This window comes from Mastigoproctus giganteus, chromosome 6 (genome assembly GCF_048544385.1).
Source record: "Mastigoproctus giganteus isolate SK-2022 chromosome 6, ASM4854438v1, whole genome shotgun sequence".
NCBI lineage: Eukaryota > Metazoa > Arthropoda > Arachnida > Uropygi > Thelyphonidae > Mastigoproctus > Mastigoproctus giganteus.
The window spans coordinates 139,368,637-139,383,627 of record NC_143580.1 but is presented as its reverse complement, the minus strand read 5'-3'; the positions used below and the strand labels follow the sequence as shown (position 1 = coordinate 139,383,627).

At 39.1% G+C, this 14,991-nt stretch overlaps 1 protein-coding gene across 1 annotated transcript in view; it reads left to right on the top strand.

Moving 5' to 3' along the window:
• LOC150084619 (atlastin-2-like) overlaps positions 1-9,751 on the top strand; it is a 403,792-nt gene extending 394,041 nt beyond the window's left edge. Inside the window, exon 16 of the mRNA XM_090375357.1 lies at positions 9,693-9,751. The gene's annotated coding sequence lies outside the window, so the exon portion shown is untranslated. The remainder of the gene's footprint in view (positions 1-9,692) is intronic.
• The last annotated feature ends 5,240 nt before the right edge of the window (positions 9,752-14,991 follow it).

Below are 14,991 nucleotides of genomic sequence, written 5' to 3'. Positions count from 1 at the left end.
TGTACTCTAGTATGACATCATAAACAAAAACTATTGCAAGAAGTGACTGTTGTTTTTTGAAGTACTTGTTTTATCATTACTTTCTTGAATCAAAACCATTTAAATTTTTAAGCAGTTTAATCAAAACTTACTTACGGTACTTAGAAAGTTGATGTTGATCAAAATCTTGAGAAGCAGATTTTATTAAAGCCTGCATTTTTTCATTCTCTATGTTTTTGAACTCTTTCCTTTTTCTTCAAACAGGCCTATGGGGCTAGGAAATTCCATACTGCAATAATTAGACTTAAACACCAGCCAAGCGATTAAAAATTTTACTATAAAATATAATAAAATGCTATGATACAATATCGGGAGGCTAAACTATTACAATAAAATAAATAAATTACGATAAAACAATTAAAAACAATACTAAAATCGTTAAAATTTGCAAAATACCGGAGCTTTCGGAGACTGCTGTCTCCTTCTTCAACAGTGTACTCTTACTGCAGTGACACATCCTTAAGTAGCAGGCCCATGGCACTCAAACACGTGATTCACCAGGCACATGGTCGGCATTCCCCACATGCACATCGGAAACAGAAGTGGCTCGGGAGCATGTCAAACGGAACCAGTCATCCCGTCTGACAACCGCCTCAAACAGGGGGTGTAAATGCATACCCCTGTCCCTGTTAATAGTATTATGACTGGATGAACTGATTCGCAAGCTCTCGAGCCACTTGCATTCCCAAAATCCATGGGCACAGTCAGTAATCACCCCGTCCTCAGGGGAGATCCAAGCGATTAAAATTTTTAATCGCTTGGCTGGTGTTTGAGTCTAATTATTGCAGTCTTTCATTTTTGGCACAAGAGACTTCTTTGGTGGCTTTGAAGCTTTTATTTTTGCATAATATTACTACCCGTTGCTTACTCTACCGAATCAATGTTAGTGACTGAGTTAGCATTGCTAGCTCCATTTAGGAAGTGACATCATTTGTGTAATTTAAAATCTAACAACCAAGTAATAGGAAGTGACGGAAGTAGGAAGTGGCATCATTTCCATAAGAAAATTTTATTACCAATCGGTTTTACTCTAGTGCTGCCATAGATGTTTTCACATCAAAAATTTTTGTGGCTTAGTTTTGGAACTGGATTATGTCAGTGTAGTGCTGAGAATGGCTGGTATCGTGTATTATGCAATTGTGTCTGCTGTAAGGATTTATGACTGTAACTACATAATGTTAACTGTTTTATACCAGGGCATGAAGACAGATTTTTATCTGATTTGATATTGTTCCAGTGGTTGCATGACTTTGCTTCTTAAGTTTTTGTTTGATGAAAGCTGCTGACTACAGTGATCACTTTTTTTTTTTTTTTTTACCCAACACCATTGGATTTTTTTTTCTCTCTCATTCTTCTGGAGTGGCACCCTCCCAGAGGAATCTACTGGCCTTTTGGCAATATTAGGTGGGACAAAGACTTGAATTGAGACAGTATGAGTTTTAGTGGGACTGGCCCACTTTTCTGTGGTTGAGTACCTAGAATCATCTCTCCAGGTGATTGATGCTTCTAGGTAATCAAATGGCCAGAAAAACACGACATAACACACAAACCTACTGCATATCTGGGCCTTTTACGGTGGTACTGTTCTTCACAGAGATATGAAACAGAGTTGAACTAATGTTCTAGGCGTTGCCCCTTACCAAAACACATCCTTTTATATCTCTTCAACCACTGTCTAAGCTCTGACACCTTCTCTGACAAATGTTTGGCTGTTATTAAAGAACCTGTCAAAACCACTGGACCAACCACTTTACTACTGCCCAATTGCCTTGCTCCTGGCAAGATTCTGGAATACCTCCTCATTCAGCTCCAGCTCCACTAGAACACCGCTGCAGTGGAATCGGATAGGCACTATGACTTCTGCACGAGTTGCACAAAGGACGTCTTACATCAGATTATCACCTCTAAAAAAAAAGGTAAATTTCAGCCATGATCAATCCTCTGCAGGATGGAAGCCTCCTCAACGATTCATGTTGAGGGAATTGTACCATAATCTGCCATGCTGGTCCAGTACCAGTTGGAAGATCGACCATATTTAGCAGTCAGTCCTCTGAGCTCCATCCTAGGCACTTTCCTGTCAAATATCATTCTGGATATACAATCAATGCATAACTCTTTGCCAACAATATTGTTCTTACTGTTGCTGCCAACACCAGAGTATCCTTTGAGGCCTCAGCTGTTCTTCTTAAAGGCAGCCTACTGAGTCACTTGCAGATCAAAATTGCTGGACAAACTATTAAACTGATCAGAGAACTAAAGCACTTAGATTAACCTGGATTCAAAACTCTCCTTTTACCACTGAACCACCTATATAACAAAATTAGGAATTACACCATCCTTATCGCTCACACGAGCAGGACTGACTGACTAGGTGCTAAATCAGCACTCATTAGCAATACAAGGCAATATTTATACCAATCATTATTTATGGTGGTGATTTTTGGTTCACCAGAGCCACCATTGACTGCAACAAGCGGAAAACTAGCTTCTATACAATGCACCATCCTCCTTATAATTACCCAGGGCTGTTGCACATCCAGTACCCCTCACTTGGAAGTCATCCATAGGGTCTTCATTACTGCTTATTTCAGTCTTCCAGCCACCCTCCTTGACCATACAATTGATCCTGCAAATGACGTGAAGCAGGAGAAGCAGCTACTTGCAGACAAGCTTACATAGATCTGGAAAATCAGATGGGCTTTGTGTGTCCATTGTGCCATTGCCTACGAAGCACTCTGACAACAATTCATGATCTGCCTATGAACACAAGTACCTCTTTGTCAATAGAGAAAACTGTTACAGAACCTTCACTAAATTATTATTATTTTTACTAGCTATATGGTGCAAGGAAGTCCAAGGCTTATGCTGCACCAGCCAAAAAAAAAAAAAATTCCTGAGTTACTCTGAGAGAGAGAAAGTCAAAAGTAGAAGGGAATCACCAAGAAAGAGAAGAATGATGATATTCAGCTCAGGTTTTGCCCAGGTTCTATTCACTAAATGAAGAACGTACCTCACTACAAGGACCGAACCCACCAGTGTAACAGCCATCCATCCATCACAGCCTGATACTACACTTAATTCTGCATCCTAATGCTATCTGTCAGTTGATTTCATGCTAACCCCTTCTACTGAGAAGGATCTGATAACCCATTCCCTGGATTTTGAGGTCTCTAAACCACTTACTCAGTCATTGGCAACCTACATGAAACTCTTGCTTTATGATTATTATGCCCAACCTTTTACCCTTTTTGCCTGGTGGAGCAGTTTCTGCCCACTGTTTTCCCGGGGATGCTCTCACCCTACACCTTACATCCCCTGCTACTTTCTCTTTTCCCCTCCCTTTCCTTCCACTGCTTCTCCCATTTCCTAACTTTTTTTATATATAGGGCCCTCCATGGAAAGCTTTAGCAACTCTGTGATAGGCCCTGACAGAGTATCATTGCTTCTCCTCTACTGCCTGGCCTACCTTCATGTGGTGATGGACAGGCAATGGGGGTGGTCTCACTAGGGCCCCCCCACAGCTAAATGACCAGAGTAACAACACTCCAACAGCACACTTCATAAACCCTCTTTATAAACACTTTTCATCTCTGGCCTAAACAAAGTACTGTACCTCTTCACAGTGACACTAACAGAAAGTTGGGGAAGATCCCAGTGCTGCTTGACCCACAACACTTTACTTGTTCTTTCTGTACCATGACTTTGCTCCTCTTGTGAAACCTACCTCCCTTTGAAACATTTTGCCTGGTGGACCCTAAATCTTTCTCCGTTCTTAACAGGCATCTTTTGGGCAAGTCTGGTGCGTGTACGCATGCTTAGTCCATTCCGTTTCATGAACCTGAAGCACCAATTGTGTCCTCCTTTGAAATCAGTAACTTCTTTTTCATAAGCAATTCTTCTTGCCTCATGCTGAACCATCTTTGTGGACACAGGAATTCCAATTGCCCTTTGCTCTTCAATCCATATCTTCAATTCCCTCTCTAAATCAGGCCATTTTGTTGACTTGCCTCTCATGGCCTTCTTCTGTTGTGGCATTTTCAGTAGGGTTTCTTCTTCCCATAGCCAGTCTCGGATTGTTTTCGCAGTTGGAAGAGGACGAAACTTACGTTCAGCAGCACAATTTACATCACTTTTGCAAACTGGATAACTTTTAACTTGAATTCAGCACTGTACGAAAATCTTTTCTGAGCCATTTCTGGGCAGAACGTAGCAAAACATAACCTAATATACCGGTAACAAGTGCGAAACAATGAGCGCCAAGACAACAAGCACGAAAAAGCGGGAAATGCAAGTAAAAAAATCTACAACCACTGTATAAGACGCACCCAGTTTTTAGACCCCAAATTTTTCGAAAAAGGGTGTCTTATACATGGGGAAATACGGTACATAAAAGAGTAAGCACATTAAACAAAAAACATCTGACAGAAACTGGATTCTGGAAGTTTCCTTCAGAATAAGGATACCAATTACAGAGGGTAGGATCTTTGTCTTTTTGGCCATGTATAGATGTAGGCAATTTGTGCTTGTCACTAAATTATTATTAACTATATGGTGCAAGGAAACCTGAGGCTTATACTGCACCAGCCAAAAAAAAAAAATTCCCAAGCTACTCCGTGTGTGACAGAGAGAGAGAGAGAGAGAGAGAGAGAGAGAGAGAGAGAGAGTCAAAAGTAGAAGGGAATCACCAAGAAGAGAAGAATGATATCCAGCTCAGGACCCGGGGTGTGCCAAGTCCATACTCATCAGATGTGAGCCCCTGGGGTAAATGTTACCACTGTTTGGGATATGGTCAAACTGCTCCAAAAAAAGGAATTGGTTTATGGTCATTATGTGCAGACCAATACTAGGACTGCAGAAACAAGGAAGGAACAACCACAAAAATTTGCTAACTAGCATTAGCAAGGGCACATGATGCAAGAAGGCAAGCTTATATAGCATCAGCCAAAAAAAAAAAAAAAAAAACTTTATTTCACCCATCCCCTCGCTCCAAATGTTTGTCAAGTTCTGCCTTGAATCTATTTAAGCTATCAACTTCTACAATGACAGATGGAAGTTTGTTCCAGCAATCAACCACCCGCTGGCTAAAGGCGAACTTCCGCACATCTATCCTACAACTGTCTTTCCTCAGTTTGAATTTGTGCCCTCTCAGGTGATTATTCTGAGCAAGAGGAAAGATCCAATCAGCATGCTCAAACTATTCAAGGCTTTGTACACCTCAATCAGATCATCTCGCAGGTGCCTGGTCGCCAGACACTGTACTTTGCAAAACTTAAGCCTTTCTTCGTAAGAGCAGCCCTTTGTTCTGTTCACTAATCTTGTTGCCCTTCTCTGTACTCGTTCCAACAGCTCTAAATGAGGACTCCACACCTGTATACAGACTCAAGGTGTGGCCTGACCATTGCCTTATACAAGAGGATAATCACCTCCTTATCCCTGCTAGAAAAATTCCTGTATATCATTGACAAGACACAATGAGCTACTCGTGCAGACCATCTGCACTGCTCAGAAAACTTCATATCTGCCTGCACAATTACCCCCAGGTCCTTTTTATTCTCTACCACTGTCAGTGTGGTACCACAGAGTTGATACGTTACACTGGGATTACTGCTTCCCATATGCAGAACTTTACATTTGTCAATGTTAAACTTAATTTCCACCTCTCAGCCCATCTGCTCAACTTTTCTAGATCCTGTTGCAGCAGTGTACTGTCATTAGTGTCATTAACAACCCTGCCAACCTTTGTATCGTCTGCAAACTTGGACATTAAGCCTGATATACCATTGTCAATATCATTGATAAATAATGAAAACAACAATGGACACAACACCGAACACTGGGTAACTCCACTAATAACATTAGTCCACGAAGAGCAGTGTCCATTGATTACCACTCTCTCTCATCTCCCACTCAACAATCACTTTATCCATAGCAGCAATTTGCCTCCAATGCCAAACTGCTCCAATTTGTGCAGCAGTCTTCCATGTGCAACAGTATCAAAGGCCTTTCTAAGATCCAAATATAAGATATCAAGGTTATTCTTTGCATCCAGTTCCTTTGTGACTATATCATAGTATCCAATCAAATTAGTCAGACAAGACTTCCTCTTAACAAACCCATGCTGTGTCCGAGCTATAACTGAAGTCTTGTCTAGATGATCCTGCAATGCTTCCTTAACCACTGCCTCCATTAATTTCCCTGAAACAGAAGTTAAACTAATAGGTTTGTAATTACCTGTGTCTCCCTTTGATCCTCCTTTGTGGATTGGGGTCACATTTGCACATCTCCAGTCCATGGGTACCTCTCCTGAGTCCAGGGAAGCTCTCATAATTATGGCTAAGGGTTTGCTTACTTCCTTTGCCCCTCCTTTAATATAACCAGATAGATTCCATCCACCCCAGGTGCCTTTCTTATGTTTATCTTCAACAATTTCTCCTCCACTTTACTCTCAGTTATTACAAGATTATCTAGCTTACTGCCAGAGCTGAATACACCTCTGACATTCCCCTCCCTGAATAACTCCTCATGTGTGAATGTAGATGCAAAATATTCATTTAGTTTGTTAGCTACCTGAGAAGAATCATGAACAGTTGAACCATCGATATCAAATGGACCAATCTGATTCATCGCCTTCCTTCTAGAGTTTACATAAGTAAAGAACTCTTTGCTGTTTTTCTTTGCATCCTTTGCCAAAGATTTCTCATAATCTGCCTTCGACTGCCTAACCTCCTTTGTAACTTGGTTACAGACCAGCTTATATCTATCATAGGCTTCCATGTCACCTATTAATTTATATGTATCTCATGGATTTTTCTTCTCTGTCACATGTCTAATTAGTTCATCTGATATCATTTCATATAGGCCTAAATCTTGAACAATGTTACTTTTTTGGTATGAAAAGCCTAGTAGCTTCGAAGATTAATTCTTTGAATGAAGGCGCCTCCGTAGCCAGGTGGGAAGAAGCAGCAGCAGCAGCAGCAGTGCATAGCACACGCTTCTTGATTAGCCTGAGGTTCGAGCCCGTCACCACCAAATACGGAGGATGCAGAAAGGCTAGGGAATGACCACTGCATATCCCGGAGCAATATGGCCTTAGTTGCTAATGCTCCTAAAATAACAAACAAATCTTTGAATGCTTGCCATTTTGAATTTGCTGTTGGTAACATCATCAGTTGGTCCCACCATATAGAATTTAAATACTGTCTCAGATTACCGTAGTCACCTTTATGAAAGCAAAAACCCTTCCCTTTACTCCTGATGGTAGTTACTTCTTTGAGTAAATCCCACTTCAGCACACAGATAAAGGAGCCACCTAGTGGTTCCTTTATCTGCATATTCTTAATGCATGCATCATCACTGCTGATAATCAGATCAAGGATATTACCTTATGGTTGCCCCTCAAACATTTTGCTATAGAAAACAATCCTCCAATAAATCCACAAAATGTTGCTAGCGTGCAAGTAACCATTCCACAAGTTCCAGTCAATATCTGGAAAATTAAAATCCCCCCATTACTAGACATTCTGATTTACCGGCGCACTCTATTTCTCTGCACAATTGCTCATTATACTCATCAAATTCATTTGGCCTATAACACACACCTACTCTCATTTTTCTTTTCCCAGTGCTTATGTCACACCAAACAGAGTCAACATTGCATTGTCCACCAACATCAATTGGATGCACTTCCTTAGATTTTATGGTTTCTTAACTAACAGCATAACCCCTCCTCCCTTTCTGTCCTGTCTATCCTTTCTGTACACATTGTACTCCCCAAATTCCAGTTTTGCACTGCTTATGTCTGTGTGACACCATGTCTCTGATATCCCAACAATATCTGCCTTTGATGTCTTGACTAGCACTTCAAGCTCATTGAATTTATTAACTATATTCCTAGCATTGGTGTACATGCAAGTATACATGCATCTGTTTCTACTCTTAGTTACCCTAACACAGTCCATGTATTTATTTGTTCCACTATGACTCCCAGCAGTCCTGGAAATCTCCATTACCTTGCTTTCCAGGCTGCTGCTGAATTGAATTTCAGTTGAAGTATTGAAACTGCTGATTTAAAAAAAGAAAAAAGGTTTCATCTGTTGCAGAGCAGTCATAATGTTTTAAAGCAGGTGAACCACAGAAAATCCTCTCTGAAAAAGACATTGATCTGATACCTCTACAGGAGTCTTATTGCTTAAAAGCAGATAAGATTTCAAGGTAAAGTTGTGAAATATCTCCTCTTCTCCGGAATAATTCACCTTGACACAACAACTGCTATTTTTGTTAACAATAATGACTTAGTTGCAACTAAAATTAATTGTGTGTATAACCCCAACATCACCTGCATCAACATATCACATACCCAATTTGGTGCCCTTTTTATCATTTCCAAAACCAAACTGCCCAAAAACTGGAAGACTTCATAACTAGGATAAAAAAAATAATAAAACACAGAACAGTGAACCAGCCTAACGACCTAAAGACTTACAACTCTGTCCATGTTGATTCAAATACCGATCTTATCATTACAAAGAAATTACATAAATAGCTGGAATATATATAAGCACTTGGACAATCAATGTCCCTAGGGTGATTTTGCTCATACTGTCAACCACCTCTTCCACCCCCCCTGAACATGTTATGACTCTTACTGAAACCCATTAAATTTAAAGAAAGAATAAAACAAGACTTCTCACAAGGAAAACTGATGCAATTACCACCTCTCATTTGGCGTGGTATGTGCAAACCTCCCTTTAATAATGATGTTTCCAACTTAAGCTTGAAGAAAAAGAAACTTGACCATAAGCCAATCCCAGAACACAAATGCATAAATCCTGTAGAGAATACTAACGGAAAATGATACTGGCCTGCATAAAATATTGGCAACTGAAAAGAATTTACTTAAAAACTAGGCTGAAATATTACCAAAACAATAGAGCTACAAAATAAAAAAAAAAAACCTGCAGAGAACTAGTTATGGTGGCAGGGAATGATACAAACAAATAAAGATTCATCTTGGAGAAATATTTAGTTCCATACAATGTGAAGGCCCCCAAAACTGACACTTGAGAAACCTATGTGAAGAAAATTTTAAATAGAATCATAGCCAAAGATGATAAAGAAAATAAATTCTGATTCTATTGTCAACATAAATTTGAAAACCGAATCAGAATTATAACACCTCCCAAACAGAACCTGAAATTACTTAACAAGAAGTGAATGATGCAATTAGGAAAATCAAAAACAACAACCCTTATGTGTTGCACAGAAATCTCCCCCAAACAAACAATTCTAATAATGCATGAAATCCTCACTACAGAGTGCACATCCAGTGACTGATCGTAAATAGCTGTTATGGTAACCATATGTCACCCGTTTTGTTTTGGATCTAACACATGTAATATGTTTTTGAGTCTAGAAGAATACTTGCTCTTTCAAAAATGTTGGCATGAATTTTTATTTTTATTAATATCTTGAATACAACATATGTAAACCAGAGAGGATATCTCCTATTATAGTATTTCTAAGAGGCATATATATTAATTGATTAAAAATATTACCAAGTATCAAAAACAAGGTGTTAGTTGCTATTTATTGCAGTACTCTTTTATCTAAAAATCGAACTAGTTTTCTCATTATTTTTTATCTCCTTTCCTCAGCTATGAAATACTGAGCACTGTCTGTTGAAGAATGAATACATTACCAAAATAAAAGTCCCTATTGTATCAAGACAAATATGAAAGAAAACAGAATGGTGTAGTTGTATATTCTGGATTACTCATTTTGAAAGTTGTATATTCTCAGTTTTATTATATTTTGAATTACTCATTTTCAAAATTGATTAATTTTTATACGTTGCAAGTGTTATAAGGATTTTTGTAATTACTTCTTTTGTTATTTCAAAAATATATGTTTTTAAGATAACACATGTTTTTAAATGAATCACTATATTGTTTATTTTATTTCAATGACTCTTCTGGAATTTGTGACCCAAAACTGCAAAGCACTTTTGGAATGTTCAAGTACATCATTATAATAAAACTTGTGCATATTGCGATGATAATTTCTGTTATTTTTTTTATTTTTCAGATTTATTAATTTTTTCTTACTTTTAAGCCATGTGTGAAAAGTGAAATATAGAATGGTTAAGGTAATTTGATTTTCCTCTCAGTTAAATAAATGCATGGATTCTATGCCTAGGTGTAAAAAAAAAAAAGTGTTATAAACTTCATATATTTATATGGATTTTATGTAACTGCCTCCTAATTACCTCTGCAAAATTATAAAGAATGTATCTAACCATGCAGGGCCACTTTAAATATCAATGAGGGGAGCAAACCTGCATGGCATGGATTTTCCTATGCATATCTAGTAGACTTGCCACTTCTCGGGATTTTGCTCAAAGCCTTTGAGATAAGCACGAGATTTTCAGATTTTATTGTAAATTCTCCACATCATAGAAAGTGAAAATATAATTTCCATTCCATTTCTGAGGTGAATGTGTAAGCCGGGTGGGTAAAGTGCCTGCCTGGCAACTGAAAGGTCGTGGGTTCGAATCCCGCCTCGGGCTTGGATCAGAGTAAATGCAAAAACTTTGGGAGGTGGATTATGGCCACAGAAGCTGATGCGCCAACAACTAACAAAAAAGAAAAAAAAGGTGAATGTGATATTAAGAGTAAGAGATCTGTGTATTTAATTAACAAGTACAGGGCAATGTTCGGAAAAAATATGCATAGCTGCCAAATTGGAAACAATTAAAAAGCAGGGAGGGACATCATGCTCTCAGCTGCTGAACTTAATGCCAGAGACCTCACTTGTGCATCAGGCAACACAGTGGCAATCCCCAAAGCAGAATGCACTGATCCCAAAGGAGGCAATAATTGTCAGTGACTGTGTTGTCAGGGGAATAGGAAATATGTGGTGCAAAAAGGATAGGAGGAACAGGACTAGGGTATGTCTGCCAGGGGGCAAAAGTAGATAACATTGTAGAACAGATATCTTTTAATGACACGAAAGATAATTTTGTTTTACACGTGGGAACTAATGATATTAAGAGTAAGAGATCTGTGGATTTAATTAACAAGTACAGGGCAATGTTGGTAAAAAAAGTCACGATTTAGGATTAAATTTAAAATTGTCTGCAATCCTGCCCAGACACCATAGGAGAGATTACATGTTTAGAACCTTTGCAATAAATTTGGTGCAGGAGAAACTGTTCAAGTTTCATGGGGTAGAAATTTTCTTAGTATTGTCTGTGCTTATAAACAGGATAGACTGATTTTACAGGGATGGAATATGCATAAATAGAAGAGGTGCAAGAATATTCGCCAAGCTGTCGAGGCAGTTGTTGTTGTTATTTGGTTTTTAGGAGCATTAGCAACTAAGGCCATATTGCCCCAGGGATATGCAGTGGTCATTCCCTTGACCTTTCCGCATTCTCCATATTTGGGGGTCATGGGCTCGAACCCTGGTCTAATCAAGAAGCTTGTGCTATGTGCTGCTGCTGCTGCTGCTCCTGTCCACCTGGCTACTGAGGTGCTTATCTATCAAGCCAGTGCTAAATGGTTTTAGAATGGGGTTTTAGAATGGTTTTAGAATTGTGAAAGCGATTCTTGCACGAGAATGGGGCCACACAGACTAATACATTAATTAGAACTGTAGACAGAGGTTAAAGCAATTCTTGAACTGTTTCTATTGGGACATGCAGTAGCCTGGAAAACAAGGTGTCGGGAAGTTCAAGCACTGCTGTGGGTCATCATGAAATAAGCAAATACATGGGCTGTGTTAGGGTAACTAAGAATAAGAACAAGTGCATGTATACTTGCATGTACACTAATGCTAGGAGCATACCAAATAAATTTGATGAATTTGAAAAGTTAGCATTAGCATTAGTAGAGGCATATGATGCAAGAAAGCAAGCTTATGCAGCATCAGCCAAAAAAAAAAAAAAATCACTTCCATTTCACTCCTCTGTTCGTTCGAAATACCTGTCCAGCCGAGCCTTGAATTTATTTAGGCTATCAACTTCCACAACAAATGATGGAAGTCTGTTCCACCAACCAACTACCCGCTGGCTAAAGGCAAATTTCCGCACATCTATCCTACATCTGTCTTTCCTCAATCTGAATTTATGCCCTCTCAGGTGATTTCAAATTAAATGGAAGTGATTTCAAATTCATTATTCTTAGCAAGAGGAAGAAGCCCATCGGCATTGAGCATGCTCAACCCATTCAGGGCATTATACACCTCTATCAGATCACCTCGCTGGTGCCTAGTCTCCAGACACTGTAATTTGCAAAACTTAGGCCTTTCTTCGTAAGAGCAACCCTTTGTTCCATTCACTAATCCTGTTGCCCTTCTCTTCTCGTTCCAGCAGCTCTACATCCTTTTTTGAAATGAGGCCCCCAGACCTGTATACAGTACTCAAGGTGTGGCCTGACCATTGCATTATACAAGGGAATAATCACCTCCTTATCCCTGCTAGAAAAATTCCTGTATATCATTGACAAGACACCATGAGCTACTCTTGCAGCCCATCTGCACTGCTCATAGAACTTCATATCTGCCTACACAATTACCTCCAGGTCCTTTTCATTCTCTACCACTGTCAGTGTAGTACCACAGAGTTGATGCATTGCTCTGGGATTGGAGTTTCCCATATGTAGTACTTTACATTTGTCGTTGTTAAACTTCATTTGCCACCTCTCAGCCCATCTGCTCAACCTTTCCAGATCCTGTTGCAGCAGCATAGCGTCAATAGTGTCCTTAACAACCCTGCCAACCTTTGTATCATCTGCAAACTTGGACATTAAGCTTGATATACCATTATCAATACCATTTATAAATACAGAAAACAATAATGGACCCAACACCGAACCCTGAGGGACTCCATTGATTACCACTCTCTGTCTTCTCCCCCTCAACCATCCCTTTATCCATAGCAGCAATTTGCCTCCAATGCCACACTGCTCCAATTTGTGCAGCAGTCTTCCATATGCAACAGTATCAAAAGCCTTTCTAAGATCCAAATATATAATATCAAATTTATTCCCTGCATCCAGTTCTTTTGTGACTGCATCATAGTAACCAATCAAATTGGTCAGGCAAGAGTTTCCCTTAACAAAACCATGCTGTGTCCGAGCTATAACTGAAGTGTTGTCTATATGATCCTGCAGTGCTTCTTTAACCAGTGCCTCCATTAATTTTCCTGGAACAGAAGTTAAACTCACAGGTCTATATTTACTTGTGTCAGCCTTTGATCCTCCTTTGTAAATCGGGGTCACATTGCACATCTCCAGTCTATGGGTACCTCCGCTGAGTCCAAGGAAGTTCTCATAATTATGGCTAAGGGTTTGCTTACTTCCTTTGCTGCCTCCTTTAATATAACTGAATAGATCCCATCCACCACAGGTGCCTTTCTTGTGTTTATCTTCAACAATTTCTTCTCCACTTTATTCTCAGTTATTACAAGATTATCTAGCTTACTGCCAGAGTTGAATACACCTCTGGCATTCCCCTCACTCAATAACTCCTCATGTGTGAATGTCGATGCAAAATATTTGTTTAGTTTGTTAGCTACCTGAGCAGGATCATCAACTTGTTATCAAATGTGACACTGTGTCAGAGATGTGGTGTCACTCAGACATAAGATATGTAGAATTAAATATGAAAAGTACAATGTGTGTAGAAATGATAGGATGGGGTGATGTTAAGATCGAACTTCTTAGTTGAGAAGCATATTAAATCTAAGGCAGTGCATCAAGCCAACAAAAATGAGAGTAGGAGCACATTATAAGCCTAATGACAGTGATGAGTACAACAGTCAGCTGTACAGAGAAGTAAAGTGGGCAAGTAAATTAGAATGTCTTATAATGGGGGATTTTAATTTTCCAGTTATTGATTGAAACTTCTGGGTTGGTCACACACACACACACACACACACACTCTCTCTCTCTCTCTCTCTCTCTCTCTCTCTCTCTCTCTCTCTCTCTCTAGCAAGAAATTTGTGGTTCTATTGGATGACTGTTTTCTACAGCACCATGTTAGAAAGGCAACGAGAGAGAGAGAGAGAGGTACTCTTGATCAGATTATTAGCAGTGACTCTTCGTGCATTAAGAACCTGTATATGAAAGACCCTCCAGATGCCAATGATCACAGTTTGCTAATGAGGTACTTACTTAAAAACATAACTACTGTCAAGGATAAAGTGAAGGGCATTTGCTTCTGTAAGCAGTTTCAGACAGTTTTTAAATTCTGTAGAGCGGGACCGTCTCATGATCTTGCCAGTGGAAAATACTAAATGAAAAGCATTCAGGGAAGTAATTGTTAAAGGCTATTAGGCTTTTCACCTAAAAATTACCCTTTCCAGGCTTTGCCCTAAATAAATGTCAAATGAACTGATGAGACGTGTGGCTAAGAAGAAAATTGCATGGGATGAATATATTTATATGCATTCCATGATGATAGTCTGATTTTTGATGATCGTGTCCCACTTGCATACAAACTGAAAAAGTATTTTACAGGTACATTGACACATGAGGAGTTCTGTATTGAGGGGATTGAGGGGAATTCCTCAATACAGGATTAAATTTAACTCATCAAAATCATTTAGCTCCATCTTAGATTCTGATGAATCTAAGAGGGAGCTAAATGATTTTGTGATTACTAAGTGGGAAGTGAAAAAGAAATTGTTGAACTCAACATAAAAATAGCACCTGGGGTGAATGGAATCTATTCAATTATATTAAGAGGGCAACATAGGATGTAAGCAAACCCTTAGCCATAATTAGACAGCATTTTGGATTTGGCAGAAGTACCTGCAGACTGGAGAGTGCAAATTTAGCCCCAATTCATAAAGGGGATCATAGGGTGACATAAGTAATTACAGACTGTAATTACTTAATGTTTGTTCCTGGGAAAATAATGGAGTCTCTAATTCTGGCTAAAGAAATAATGCAG